Genomic DNA, 13,969 nt, shown 5'->3' on the forward strand with positions numbered 1-13,969 from the left:
GTTCAGTTGCAATTGAATTGATGTGAGAGTGTAAAATCTTTATTTGGAAAAGGACGGGCATGAACTTTACCATTGTAAAATGTTGTGTTGGAATGTTAACACAGACTAAGACTATACTGTTTAGGATGCACATCCAAAGCTCATGGTTTATGTGTTCACACTGGCTGCTTGTCGGGTATTAATTGAGTGCTCACATTGTCTCTCTCTGTCAATAATATACACACTCTTTGCACCCCTCGCAAACACTCACTTGCACTTGTTTATATTTCCTTCATAGAGATAACAGTCATGTCTGCTGTTTTCATGTGTGCCCATCAGGAGCAATATCCCAAAATGTCCCAAAATCAACTCCTGGCCCTGCTCTCACTGTGTTACCGTCAAATTTCAATCATGCCAGAAAATGTTCATTCAGGTTCGGAGTAGCTGATTGCATCGTGATCAGCATTTACACTTCCCTGCACCCCGCACACTGCAAGACTAAAGATAGTAGGTTCTGGTTGAATTTGATCCCACTTACAAATTAGAAGTGAAACTCAGAATTGACCAGGTATTGGGCAGTGTTTACTCGGCTTATCAGGCCAGCATTTCAAACAATATCCTGCGTTATATTATTATGTATCAGGATGGACAAATCTCTTAAAAATAGTTGTAGGGAAATATAAGAAATGTTAGTTAAAGTTAAAGCGTAGAGCTGCTAACTTTGTGGTTGACATAAGGAGATGAAATTGGGGGATGAATGTTGCATGAGGGCTTTATTTGTTGGAGCCATTTTTTTTCTGTAACAGGAGACAACTGTGACTTCTTGGCAGAGTGAGACTATTTATCGCTATTGGCAGGGCGTCTGTGAACACCATACCTCTCCCCCGGGGTGTCTGACTGGTAATCCTTCCAATGCATCTCCTTACCTGTGACACAAGGACTGTTCCAGGCTTCAGAGCGCTGTGCGCCTGCCAAAAGCCAATTTCCATATATTCTCTTAATTAACCGAACACGCGCCTTTGGGAATCAGCAATCAGATGTGCATGACGCTTAAATATTAATTTCAAATATGATACACACACACTCTCATTTGGGCACCACATGCATGCATAATAAACTGTATTTCCTTTTTCACTAATGGTTTATTCTAAGCTTGAGGAAATCATTTAAAGTAAGTGAGAGCATGGTGAGCATTACCAGGTCCCTGAATTTCTTTGCACATTGTAAAGATATTTCATCATTTTACCGTAACAGATGCAAATCAAGCAGAGGCCACGAAACAGCAGAGTATGTCGATTAGTCCCGTTCCTCCCACAGTTGGACTGACAAACAAGAGAGTCGACAGATATTACGTTTTGCAATAATTTACATTATACCTGAAAGAGAAACTCCAGCATATGCTCATTAGTGAGGTATAAAATTCACTCTTAGAGTTTATACTACTCTCAGAGATAAGTTAGAGCCATTTATATGCACCACTGTAGTGCTAGCAAGCCAATGAAAGGCTGTTAGCATCACACAGACATTGCCTGCACCTGCTGAGTTGACTTTATAGGCTCTACTTTGTGCTTCCAGGCAGAATGTGCTGAGTGTGGAAATGTCAACGCCAGAAAAAAGCTCCCCTTTTTGTCTGCCCATCAGTTCAGTCTTCACCCACCTGTTGTGAGCTATTACAGTCAGTCAAGAGAGTCTCTTTTGTAATTATTGGAGTAATTATCTTTGCGCTCCTGTAATGAGTATACTCAGAAAGCCTGAACTCTAATTGAAGTGGTTATTCTGACAAACTGTCCATCTCAAATTTCAGATTCATAATGTAGTGTAGGTCTTCTACCACACGTTGTTAGTAGCTGCCATTCCTCCTCTCAACATGTCAGCGTTGGGCAAGATACTGAACCTAAAAATCAGGTATAGTAGCCTTGAGTGGTCTGTTGCTTCCACCCCTGTGTCTGTGGGTATGTGTATATGTCAAATGATTGGAGGGTAAATGCTAACAATGTACATAGAAAACGTTACATTTACCATTGATTTTTAAAATTTGATAGTAAACTGTGATTTTTCAGTCACAGTAATTATGAATAAGACAAGCAGGATGCTCACAGTTTGGATTTCTTTATATTCCAAAATTGTTTAAAATATTAGATTCCATTTTTGTTTAATTTTTAATCCCCTTTCAAATCCTTAAAATAAGTTAAGAATGTATTTAAAATAAAATAAGAAAATACTCATGCAAACCCAACTACAACATCCTCCATGTAGAAAATTGCAAGGATGTGAGTAATCATCCAAAGGGGTGGCAGTGGCTGACTGAGAGTTGTCATTGTCTCTTAATCAGAAGGTGGAGGGTTTGATACCCAGATCCTGCGAGCAACATGTCCGGTATGTCCTTGGGCAAGACACCTGTCCGCCCCCCCATCCAACCAGCTCAGGATCGCCTTCTGGGGGCAGCTCGATAACTCAGCGTGTCATCTAATTTCCCCTTCGGGGATCAATAAAGTAAATATTCTTCTTATCAACTAACAGTTACAGTAATCAACCATTTGCTCCAGATTTATGAGTTGGTTAAATCTACTCATAAATCCTAATTATTAATTCAGGTCCACAGTGATGGTTCAAACATTGTGTATATGCAGCCATCTGCAACGAGCCGGGGCTTTAGCTCCAGCTAATGGTGAGTGACAGGAGGCTCTATACTACCTGTATGTTAACCAGTACAGTCGACTGATGACATCATAAAATATGGAGCAGTTTGATCTAGAAACTGGGGATTAAGTTGAATCTAGCGTGTGTCCAGATAAACTGGAATCCAACCCCTTGAACAAACCAGTGTGTAACCAGCACAGGCATGTAGACAGAGCTGCTGATTTAGGTGACGCATTTTTCCAAGGACCTACTCGTTATTGTAATGTTGATAAGCATATAGTAAAACAATGTACTCATGTACTATTTTTACTCTGCAACAATAAATTACTTTGTTGTATATTTTTTTATTGTTGCACATTATGAAGACAGACATTTCACCATCATATCATACCATCTATTGGCACAAAACTAAAGTGGGTGGAAGTATTGAACTTAATAGTTGATTTTATTGGTGCAAGAGGTCTCAGTTTGTAGATGTGCCTTTTAATGAGACAGCACACTTTGCTTTTTTTTTTTTTAATTATTCCATAGACCCCCAAGCTATGGTTCGTGGACTTTGGGAATCACTGTCTAAGATTAGTTGACTAGCCTGATTTAAAATTCATATTTAATCAACAGTGACATTAGTTGCTGTGAACATAGCTGCTCACTAAAAGTGAGAATGCTTATTTTGTCTTTTGTTATAACTAAAGTCTAATGCGAACCCTGACAAGTTAAGTTTATAGATACTAAATCAATGGAAATATGGATGAAACAAATGGTTCAAAAATACACCTATAGCTACAGGTGTAGCGAAGGTCATTATGGAATACGTAGCGAAGAAGAGGTCGTAGTATTTTTTATTTTATTTATTATTGATGGTCGAAATCAAACGACAATTACAATTTCACATTGACTATATCTTTTATGACATCAGAGATGAATGCTCAAAATAACCTGATGGGTATCTTTACCATAGGGAATAATCTTAGGGTCGAATTTTCTGGAGCTGCTGCCTTTGTGTTATTGTGGATTACTGTTATCAAACTGACACAGACGGGGATAAACACACCTGCATGCATTCACACATTTATTGCACTTTTCAGAGCAACCATGCTGTGTATTAGAAGAACACAACCCTGCATGTCGACAGATCAATACACCATGGGGATGACACAGCTTATGTAGCCCGTCATAACACACATGAAAACATGGAATAATGTGTCATGGGCTTATCCGACTTGTTAGGTTACGCTATTACGTTTGACTGACAGAGTAAACTAGTACATCTGTTGTCAGGATTAGTGTCTCTTGACAGCAGGTGAGGACAGGGAGATGAAGCCGCCCGTGACTGTCCACCGCTCACAGCATCAACATAATAGACTTATCACCGCCTACAGCTGGGCTTTATTTATTTTTTTCTCTTAACACTCTAAAAACTCTTCTCCAAGGCATCCTCCCAAATGCACTTGCCTCCTTTTTTTGTTACTGCTGATGTGATCTAGCTCAATAACCAGAGGGAGCGCAGGAAAAGGTCTCTTATCGTAAACTAATTAAAAACTTGCTCAGGACACTGGGAGCGTCTGACAGAGTGCCATCGGTTTTAATCAGACACGCAGCTCCACTATAAAGACATCACCTCAACAGATGCCCCACTTTCTGAAATAGAGGCAGGAAGACTGCGAAGATGACAGGTGTTTCTCTGTTTTTCTTTAATGCATGTTTCAAATAGATTTCTCTGAGATAAGGGTGGAGGTGGGGTTTTCTTCATCGGTGTGTTTGTGAGAAGGATTTGCTTTTTTTATAGATGAACAGGAGGCAAATCAGAGAAGGTGGTAAACTGATAAGGAGGACACCCTAGCGTAAGCTTGAAAACATAACCGATGTGTTTTCTGGTGTTGGAAATGTAATTACTAAGTGTAAAAAAATTCCATCACAAGCAGCCAGGATGCTTAATACTTTGGATGACTGAACTGCCATTTTTTTTTTTACTGTTCAGTGGCTCTGGCTGCCTCTATCATGAATGTTTTGAATAAATTAAATTTTGTGCGTGGAAAAAAGGAGATGAATTAGGCTGTTTAATTTATGAGTGCCTTCCTGGTTGAGCATTACTGGCCTATAATAGTGCATTTAATTGAATTAAGTTAACTTCAGATTATATCATGAAGCATCAGTGGATGACTGTGAAACCAGCAGGGTAGGAAATGCTGCAGCATTGACTGAAATGTATAACAGAGCAAATGGAAGCCACAAACACATTCCTCATCTTTTTTTTATCACACAGTGGTCGATCACATTATCATAAAATTTCACTTCCACTCGACAGCGGATGGTGCATCAGACTGCCGGCAAATTTGTGCTCATAAAATTTGGCCTTTGGCTGGTGAGCAGAGCTAACCTCTAGCCCTGGTCTCAGAGGAAAACACAAATGTTTCATTACATTCAAACTGCCCTCTTGACGGCTGTATCCGCCATATATTTCTCACTGTTTTTCAAACACAGAGCAGTAACTTTCAGTCATTGTCTGTAGCTCTAGTACTCCTTTGTACATTAAACTTGTCTGAAGGATAACTATGATTTGCTGCAAGGTTCAAAAGTTGCTAAATTAAAAAAAGAAGCTATTTATCTTCTTTGTTTTATTTGTGTTGAGTTGATGACCATATATTAACCTGACAGTATGTATGCATATCCAAGACTGCAGACAACTTTGATGACTGCAGCCAGAGCAGATCTCACTATTGCAACATGCCTTTTGAAAATCGACGGCACGCTGCTGAAATATGGGCCGTTTGACTGTGTTCCGAACCCATTTCCCGCTAACGCCTTTTCCCTAATTAGATCCGGAGGTCTGTTCTTTTTTTTTTTTGTCTCTCTAGATCTCCTCCCCGCCCACACACACTCTCGCATATACACACACACACATACACCTCCCTTCATTCCCGGTAGATTTGGAGTGGAGTTGAGATGAAGGCAACAGAGCTAATTGCATTAGCATCAATTTACTGGTGCGGCAGAGGACAGCTGTGCAATCTAGTGATGTATGGCGGCTGCTAACAGCCCCCCAAAAAATGTAGCAGGCACTTTATATGTGTGGGATAGAGGGTGTATATTAGCCTCTCCAGAGAGAGACAATACACTGATTATGATTATCAGAATAATTTCATTAGGCCATTTACATGCACTACAGAAGCCGCCATTAATATTTCGATTTGCATGCAATCTTGCCACAGTGATTGCTGATAGAGCAGATTGTCATGATTCTTCCTCGCCACCAGCTACAAGCAACATAAATCATTTTGTGTCTGTCACTGACTGCGGTCATATTGCTCCCTGCCGTATTTCTCTTATTTCCACCTCACTTCCTCACAATCCATTCAGAGGCAGGACTCCAGATCTGAAGGCTGGGTGTAAACAGGGAAACAGCTCTGCATGCAGTAATGGCAGCAATGATTGACTTAGCATGATCTCCATTTTAATGTTACAGCTGAGTCAATCTGTCCCCACAAACCAGGTCTGATATTCAGATTGTGTAACACTGAGATTTGGATGAACTTAGTTGACTCCATCTAAACTGTGTCTGTGACTGTGGTTGGATTGATGGTTCAATCAAAAACCAGACTGGGGTGGATTGGATTGATGGTTAACTGGGAAGGCGTTTAACCTCTGCCTTCATCTTTATGAGCTGTGCAAGGATCTGGTGAAGATACTGTTTCTGAATTTACTGCTTCTAAGTTTGCAATGACTGTTACACCATATCAACTTAATGAGGGAGAAAAGTTTCTCTGTGTCTGACAAGCCCTAATTAGACGGCATTATCCAACAACAAAATGACTTGAGAGTGCACTGACACAAAGGATTTTTCTGCCTGTTCTTTAAAAGGTTCCTAAAGGCTTTATACAGATCTTGAAGATCAGCGGTAGCTTTAAACAAGTCAAACTTATAAGAACACATCATCCCTGCTGCTAATCGACAAGGATGGTAATAACATTGCACTTCGTACATACACTGTGAGGGCGTTTTATAGGTGTAATAAGAGTTAGTTTTCATACTTATTTTCAGAGAGATTCATTGTTCTTTTTATTCATCATTTTTGTCAACTAGCTCTTGTTGTTCGTGTAACATCCCAATAGTGTATAAGATAATTAAGCCTTATACTAAGTGGCAAACCTTTATGATTTAAAGACAGATTGCTTAGCAGGTGGGTTTCTTACTTGAGCAAAGTATTATCGTTTCAGCCAAAATTTAGTCCATATGGAACCTCAGAAGCATTAATTGTTTATTTTTTGTTTGTTGAAACCACATTTACAAAGATTGGCACATCACATTTTTTAAATGGTTTACAGTTGCACATTTACACTCTACATTATTATACATACAGCAAAATCAAATTATTTTTCTACGAGTAATGTTTCTTGAAATATATAATTTGTACCATTATCTGCATTGGTGTTGTCTCAACCATCTCCTGAGAAAAAAACATTTGACTCCTTCCCTGCTCTTTTTGGTTGCTAACTTTTACTATGTACTATTCGTGTTTGGCAGATTTTTAATCAGATGTTTTGTCTTGCAAGATAGCTTCATGCTGGTTTTGGAAATGTGCAGACAGGCAGGCCGACACTTTATTAATCCTTTGGGAAGTTTCCCTCAGGGAAATTCAGATATCAGCAGCAGGTAACACCAAAGGATAGAGCAGCACACAAATACAACAAATAAAATGTTCTAGTACCATCAGTAGACATTTCTAAAAAGATATAAATATTTATTTTACACATTTAGATACAAACATTGAACCATAACCACATAATGTGCCCCATAAAGCCAAGACAAACACTGGACGATGCTGAGTGTAATGTAAAGCTGAGAAGAACTTAAATGTGTTCAGGTTGTCAGGGGCGTGTCCAAAAGGATGGCCAGGATGACGCTTTAGGTCACCCCTGGAGAAGTCAGAGCTCCTGTTGGGCCACCACAATTTTAAAAAAGCCTGAAAACACCTCTTATTTGCAGATCTGCTTCTACAGAGCAACACCTCTAACACCAAATACTGCCATTTAATTTATTGTTGATGGGAAATGTTTAGTAGTATTGCTTTCATTTTACATTATTCATTAAGCTTGCTCACTGTTAAACAGTTTGCAGAGTTTGGCCCATATAGAGAATATGCAGACTGCTTATCTTGATGATGCTGCTCACAGTGTTACACAGTACACTGGCACTTCTTCATTATTATAATACACCACACATGAGAGACTGCAGCCCTAGCATGGATCACAGCTCTGGTACACCTTGTAAAGACTGCAGAATACATCGTGTTGAGCAATTGTCAGCATAATCTCAGAACGGAGAAAATGAAATTTGAAGCTGCTGTAAAGCAAAATGGGAAGTCATTTGAAATTATTCATGGCCAAGCCTGGCAGTTTTTGTGGGGGAGGTAAAATGCCCATGAAATATGATTGGTCTGTTTCTCTTTATTTAAAATGTAAAGCATTAAAGAACAGATGACGTGCAAGAGATTCTAAAGTCAATGCACAGCACACACCGTACATAACTCGATTAGGTTGACAAATACCAAAAGGGAAATGTAATCATATTACTTACACTTTAGCTTCTGGGCTAAGAAACATATTGTGATAATCATTTTAGTGTTTAAATTAAATGTATTTAAATGTTAAAAGGGAGATTATCCATTATACAATATGCTAAAATCGTATATATTTACTATCATTGAATATTAAGGATAGATCATTTATGTACGGTAGTTGGCACGTGATTGGCTATAGAACTTTATGGAGTACAATTGTGTCTTACAATCGACAATGTTTTTAGCATACTTGTAAGATGAAGTTGAACTTCTCCTTTAAATGATGAAAATGTAAACAAACATTATTTCCGTCAGTATACACTCATAAATGCAACCATTTTATTGCAAAAATTGAAATACAGTTTTGCTTTGGGTGGAAGGCTCTTTTTGATGGATGCTCCCCAGGCTACCTGAGCAGCACGCCACTGCTTTCCATGGAGCGCAATGCTAAACCCCTAAAAGAGTGACCCAAAGGCTTCAGGCAGAAAGAAGTAAGCTGGGCAGGTGGAGAAAAAGCTTTGCCAGCAGCAGCAGCAGAGTGTGGGCAGCATAGATGCAGCAGAGATCAGTAAGATGGAAGTATGTTTAAATGGACCACTGGGATGTGAGAATGAGCTGTGATTGGTTTATGTGTTGGTGATTAGAAGCGATGATGCAATCAGCTAGCCCTCAGCTGTTTACAGCTGGGGTGTATCACTTCGGTGTCCTGCATGAACTCATGCAAAGCTTCATTATTATCAGTATTTTTTTAGAAAACATGCTGAAACATGATAACTGCTTTAACTTAATTTCAGTGATATTACAACAAAGTCAGTTACTTAAAAATGTACCTGGACCTAATTTGTTTTGACATGAGAAAAACACTGCGTTGCTGCCTTTTAAAAAATAAACAATAAAGTGAATCAGAGATCGGTATAATCTGTTCAGCAGTTGGCAGGTGTTTAGTTAAAATACTCTCATGGTCATAAACTTTACAAGGGTCCTGTTTAATTTTGTCATGTATTGCGTTTCAAATTATTATGATTAACTTCAATTTAGACTTTAATAATGGATCCAGATGGTCTAAATGAATTAAATGACCAATGCCACTGCTTTATTATCAATGCTTTAATTTTAAGGAGTGAATAACATTCAACATAATTACTTTTCAATGAGAACAATTACAGCTAATTAAGTTTTTAATAAAATGCACGTTTAGGAGTTCGATACTGGAACTAAATGACTTTGGTTTTGTACAGAAAAACAGAATTCTGCATAGAGCAATATTAAAAAATGGTTTTGATGTGTTTTGGCGCCCAACAAAGGTCTCTTATTGCAACTGTGCTCTCTTAAAACACAAGAGAGCACAGGGCTGCTACGCCTCCCCCTTATCAACAACACACATTTGTTGACAGGCAGAGGGGGGAGAGGCAGCTGTCGAGAATTGCTTCCTCTGAAAACGTACATGAAAGTTTTCTCAACAATCAAACATGCCTCTTGTTTCCTAACAGTGAAAATGCAGCGAGTAGTCGTGTTTTAAAATGATTCTGTCCTGGGAGCATTATTTTGTAATTTTGCTCCAAGACACTTCTTGAAATCTTAAATAATATAGTTTCGATACTTCCCATACTCTGACAATACATATGGAGTGAGTGGTGAAAGAATATTAAGTTATTTGTTTCTGGTACTTTCACTTGAGAGGAGATACTGATAGCCTCAGCATTTTTTTAACAAAGCAGTTGCAAAATAGCTGTGAGAATCCAAAGAACCATGTTGAATGATGAGATCCAATATTTACTGTGGTCTGGATTATGCTCCATCACTTTTTCCTTTTTTTCTTAGATCAATCTGTCACTGTCCTTTTCACTGTCTTAGCCTCAGCCTCAGTGTTGAAATGGGATGGACGCTTGTTAAAAGGTATTGTTGATTGATTGATTGATTGATTGATACAACTTTATTTTCAGAAATTTGTCTTGCGTCGCAGCGGCTCCATTTGCGACAAAAATCAAGACAAGATATCAAGATATGCAAACATTTAACAAAATATTCAACACTGAGCAAATATTCTGAGGCCATTTGATCTGGCATTCAGTTCTGCATTATACTTCAAAATGAGTTTAGAGCGTGGTCGGCATCAGAAGTGATACTGTTTGCCAGCCTTAACATGTTTTATGGTAGGCTGAGGCGTTGCTAGGCCTAATACCTTTGAGCAGAGTGTTAGATAGATAGATAGATACTTTATTGATCCCGAGGGAAATTCAAGTGTTCTAATAGATGGACTTTTAAACTACTATTTTAAGGTGAAACAGTTACATATTGTTGCTCTCCAGCAGTCATCCTTGCTGGTACAGTGAATAGCCGTGACTCATGTACAGTATATGGCCTAATAGTCTTTTTTTATAGTCTATATGGTCTAGTCTTAATTTCACCTGCCATAGGAACCTGCATGCATCTGCTTTAAATCTGCCCATCACCATGTCCATGTGAATTTAAAGTCAAGTGTGTGTTCACTTATGACACTTTTTGTCATCTGGATTCTCCCTCGTTCTGCAAGATCAAAAGTCATACCAGGTTCTTTTCACTCCCCTCCAGTCAGATGGAGCAGGAAATGAGGAAATTGAAGATAAATCCTATCAAGAATAATTATTTCCTACCTCGTTGGATATGCGCCGGATGTTCTCAACCTGTGCCAGTGCTGATAACACATTTAATAACCCTGCCTTGCTACTAATCTGTGTTGAAATGTTTGAATTTTCCAAAAGGTCACATTGATCAAATTATCAAAACTATTGAGCAATTGGAGAAGTCACATACAGGTGGGTATTGACAGCAGGAATGATACTGGTTTAACATTACAAAGGTAGCAAAATATGATATCCTGTTTTCAACTTACTGACTCTGTTTGATATTTCAAAGTGAAATTATCTTTGGACTAAGTGTTACAAGGGAGTGATATATTTTCAACATCCCAAATGGAGAAGAAAATAAGCTTCAGACACTGTAAAGGAACAAAGACGTCCTTTTATCCCCTTTATCGAGCAATCCAGAAGTAAGAACTGTCCAAAATAGATGAGATACCCCTGACTGGAGCTCCTGAGGTCTCCTGAGCTTAAATAAATCCACTATGCACACACACGGGCTGCTCACCTCAGCCGCCTACACAGTAAGAGGCTGTCAAAAAATCAAATCATCACGCCTGCTCATTGTTTCCTCTCCACACCAATGAACCACTCTGTGACGCTCTGCAAGAAAGTTAGCACCTCTCTCTCTCTCTCCTACATTTTTATTCTTTGGCAAGAAGAAAATGTTTTTCACCCACAGCGATCAATATAAAAAAATGTGCAACTGATTTCTGTATAAATATTAACACATCACTGGGAGTGCTAATCAAATATGCAGTGACTGAATCTGTTTGTGGATCAGTGACCTCTGAAATCAGCCAAGCATTTAGATTGCATTTAATGTTACTTTTGTTTAAATCAGACTCCTTTCTTTGTGGTTCTACATAATGAGTTGTACCTCGTTTGCATGTATTTTCAATTTCTCTGCAGCATGTAAAGCCTTTTCAGGATTTCAACTATTTACTTGTCATTCATTTTGCCTGAGAAGACTGAAACATTAGGAGGGAAAACTGGCAGAACAGCATGTTGTGTATGTGCGGTGGGCAGTGTTGTTTCTTCAGTCCCAGCACTGTGCTTACTAAAGCTTGCATGACCTTTAAACATCATTAAGTTAGCTCGGGCTCTGCTGTTCAGCAGCACATCATGTATTCGCATACTCACCTTAACTGCTCTGCAAAAGACAGGGAAGTGGGAACAAGGCTTACAAACACAGCACCTACACACGCACACTGAGACACACAAATCGTTCCTCAGTGCAGGGCCAAATCAATACCAAACACACCACACTGATTCTATTTGCATGGCTTTGATGTCACTCTAAGTCTCTCTGGAGAGAGGAGAACGTTTCTCTATCCTCTGTAATGCTTGGACACACACATGCATGAAAACAAATGCTTCCAAATGATTCAAACACACAAAACACTAGAGGCATAAGTGCACAGATTCAATAATCCAAGGCTATTGTTGCTTGAGAATTAATAGCTGTGTGTTTATTCCCCACTGTCATTATAAAACAGAATGCTCAGAATTATTAAAAGGCAGTCTAGTTAGGTATGGTGTCTCAGTTTTACCATCGCCACACATGTAAGGCATTACCAGGAAACGTGTAAAAGTTTACTTGAAGGGTGCTGAAACCCAAGGATCATGTATGCATTAATGTATAAATAAATCTCTCTAATGAAGTACTTCTGTGGGATGCTATGCAAACCAACGTTTCTCATCTTGAGTTCTTCAAATACAAGCAGTATGTTACACCCCAGGTGTGTCATATAGATTTGAGGACAGATTAGAATTAGAATAAGAAATAGAATTTGGACTGCTTCCCTGATGTTGAACCTGCAGCTTCACAGACCCTATCAGCTGCCACATGCTACTGTTGGAACTGTGTTGAATTCTAACGGTGAGCATGTGTGTAACTTCGTTACAAACTTGAAGTTACACACTTGCTCGAGTTAATGATTTGATGCATCCACTGTATTTGACTTATTCAAATCACTGTTAAAATTTAAACAACCAGTTTGTTGGACATGAACATGAATTGTTCTCCAAAAATGAACCTACACAACACACAACAATAGCTGTCATGGAGAAAGGAAGCGTAACGTCGGCAATAACGTAGAAAAAAATCAAATGTTCAGCATCCTCCCCAGGTAGTCCGTCTGGAGGTTATTGTTGGAGGATCTGACCTTGGGGGGCAACAGACAATAAATTGGGTAATTTCCTGTAATGAAATTGAAGAATAATGTTTCCCACACAGTCCAAAATATTCTTTCTTGTTCTGAGACTTTAATGCTTCTGTGAGAGTTACTTGACTCATCCTTCAAACTAGCAGAGTATCAACATGACCAAAAAACTACAAAGTAGCTCATGGTTTTTCGAGTTCTCGTGACAAAACAGCATAAGTGCAGAAACGGAAATAGGCTGTTCATTCTAGCAAACAAATATGTTTGTGCCACATAATTTTGATAATTTTAAGCTTCTGCACAACACATAGCATACCTATTTGCTAAATAACTCATACAACCCCACTTCAAAACAACAGAACTGTCCCTTCAAGATGGCTATAAGAGAGCTGCACATGCACTTCAGGGGAATGTCTTGGCAACCAGCAACTACATCTTGACTTATGCTCCTGTAAGTACGAGTACACGCTCAACAATACTAATTAACAGCAGTTTGTCCGATGGCATCCAGGGTGGTAATTTAATGAAATTGAATGTTGCAGGTAAGCCATGCCCTGCCTATGTCCCTATTCCAAACAATATTACTCTGCTGGCTCAGTGCCTGTGCAACCCTGTCATGTTCAGAGTGGGCTGGGAGCCCTGCCACAGCGGCAAATCCTCATCACACAAAAAGTTGGATACACTGTATGATCTCTTAGAAGGCTACTAAACCTCCCAAAATCAGTTTTGATTCTAAGTGTTGGGAGACACAATTAACACATAACTATATAGATTCTGATGCCCAGCCTAATTTCCTATCCAGCGGGCAAAAGACAATGGCTGCTCCGCCTTTGTTTCCAATCAATGTGGCCATATAATACCCAGAGCACAAAAGAGCGTGCAAGTCATTTCCAAGTCTGACTTGGTTTCACACTCAGCCATCAGGGCCTCATTTGTGGCTATTCTCAGTCACACATAATCTCATAACTATGCTTTGTCTGAGTTAAATGGCATAAAGAGAGTAGAAACCT

The 13,969-nt window shown here is 39.0% G+C and overlaps 1 protein-coding gene across 1 annotated transcript in view; it reads left to right on the forward strand.

Annotated features, from left to right (window-relative positions):
- Window positions 1-13,969, forward strand: part of LOC306840405 (ALK tyrosine kinase receptor-like) — a 345,354-nt gene that overhangs the window by 37,563 nt on the left and 293,822 nt on the right.

The sequence above is a fragment of the Symphodus melops genome, assembly GCF_947650265.1.
Source record: "Symphodus melops genome assembly, chromosome: 19".
Taxonomy (NCBI): domain Eukaryota; kingdom Metazoa; phylum Chordata; class Actinopteri; order Labriformes; family Labridae; genus Symphodus; species Symphodus melops.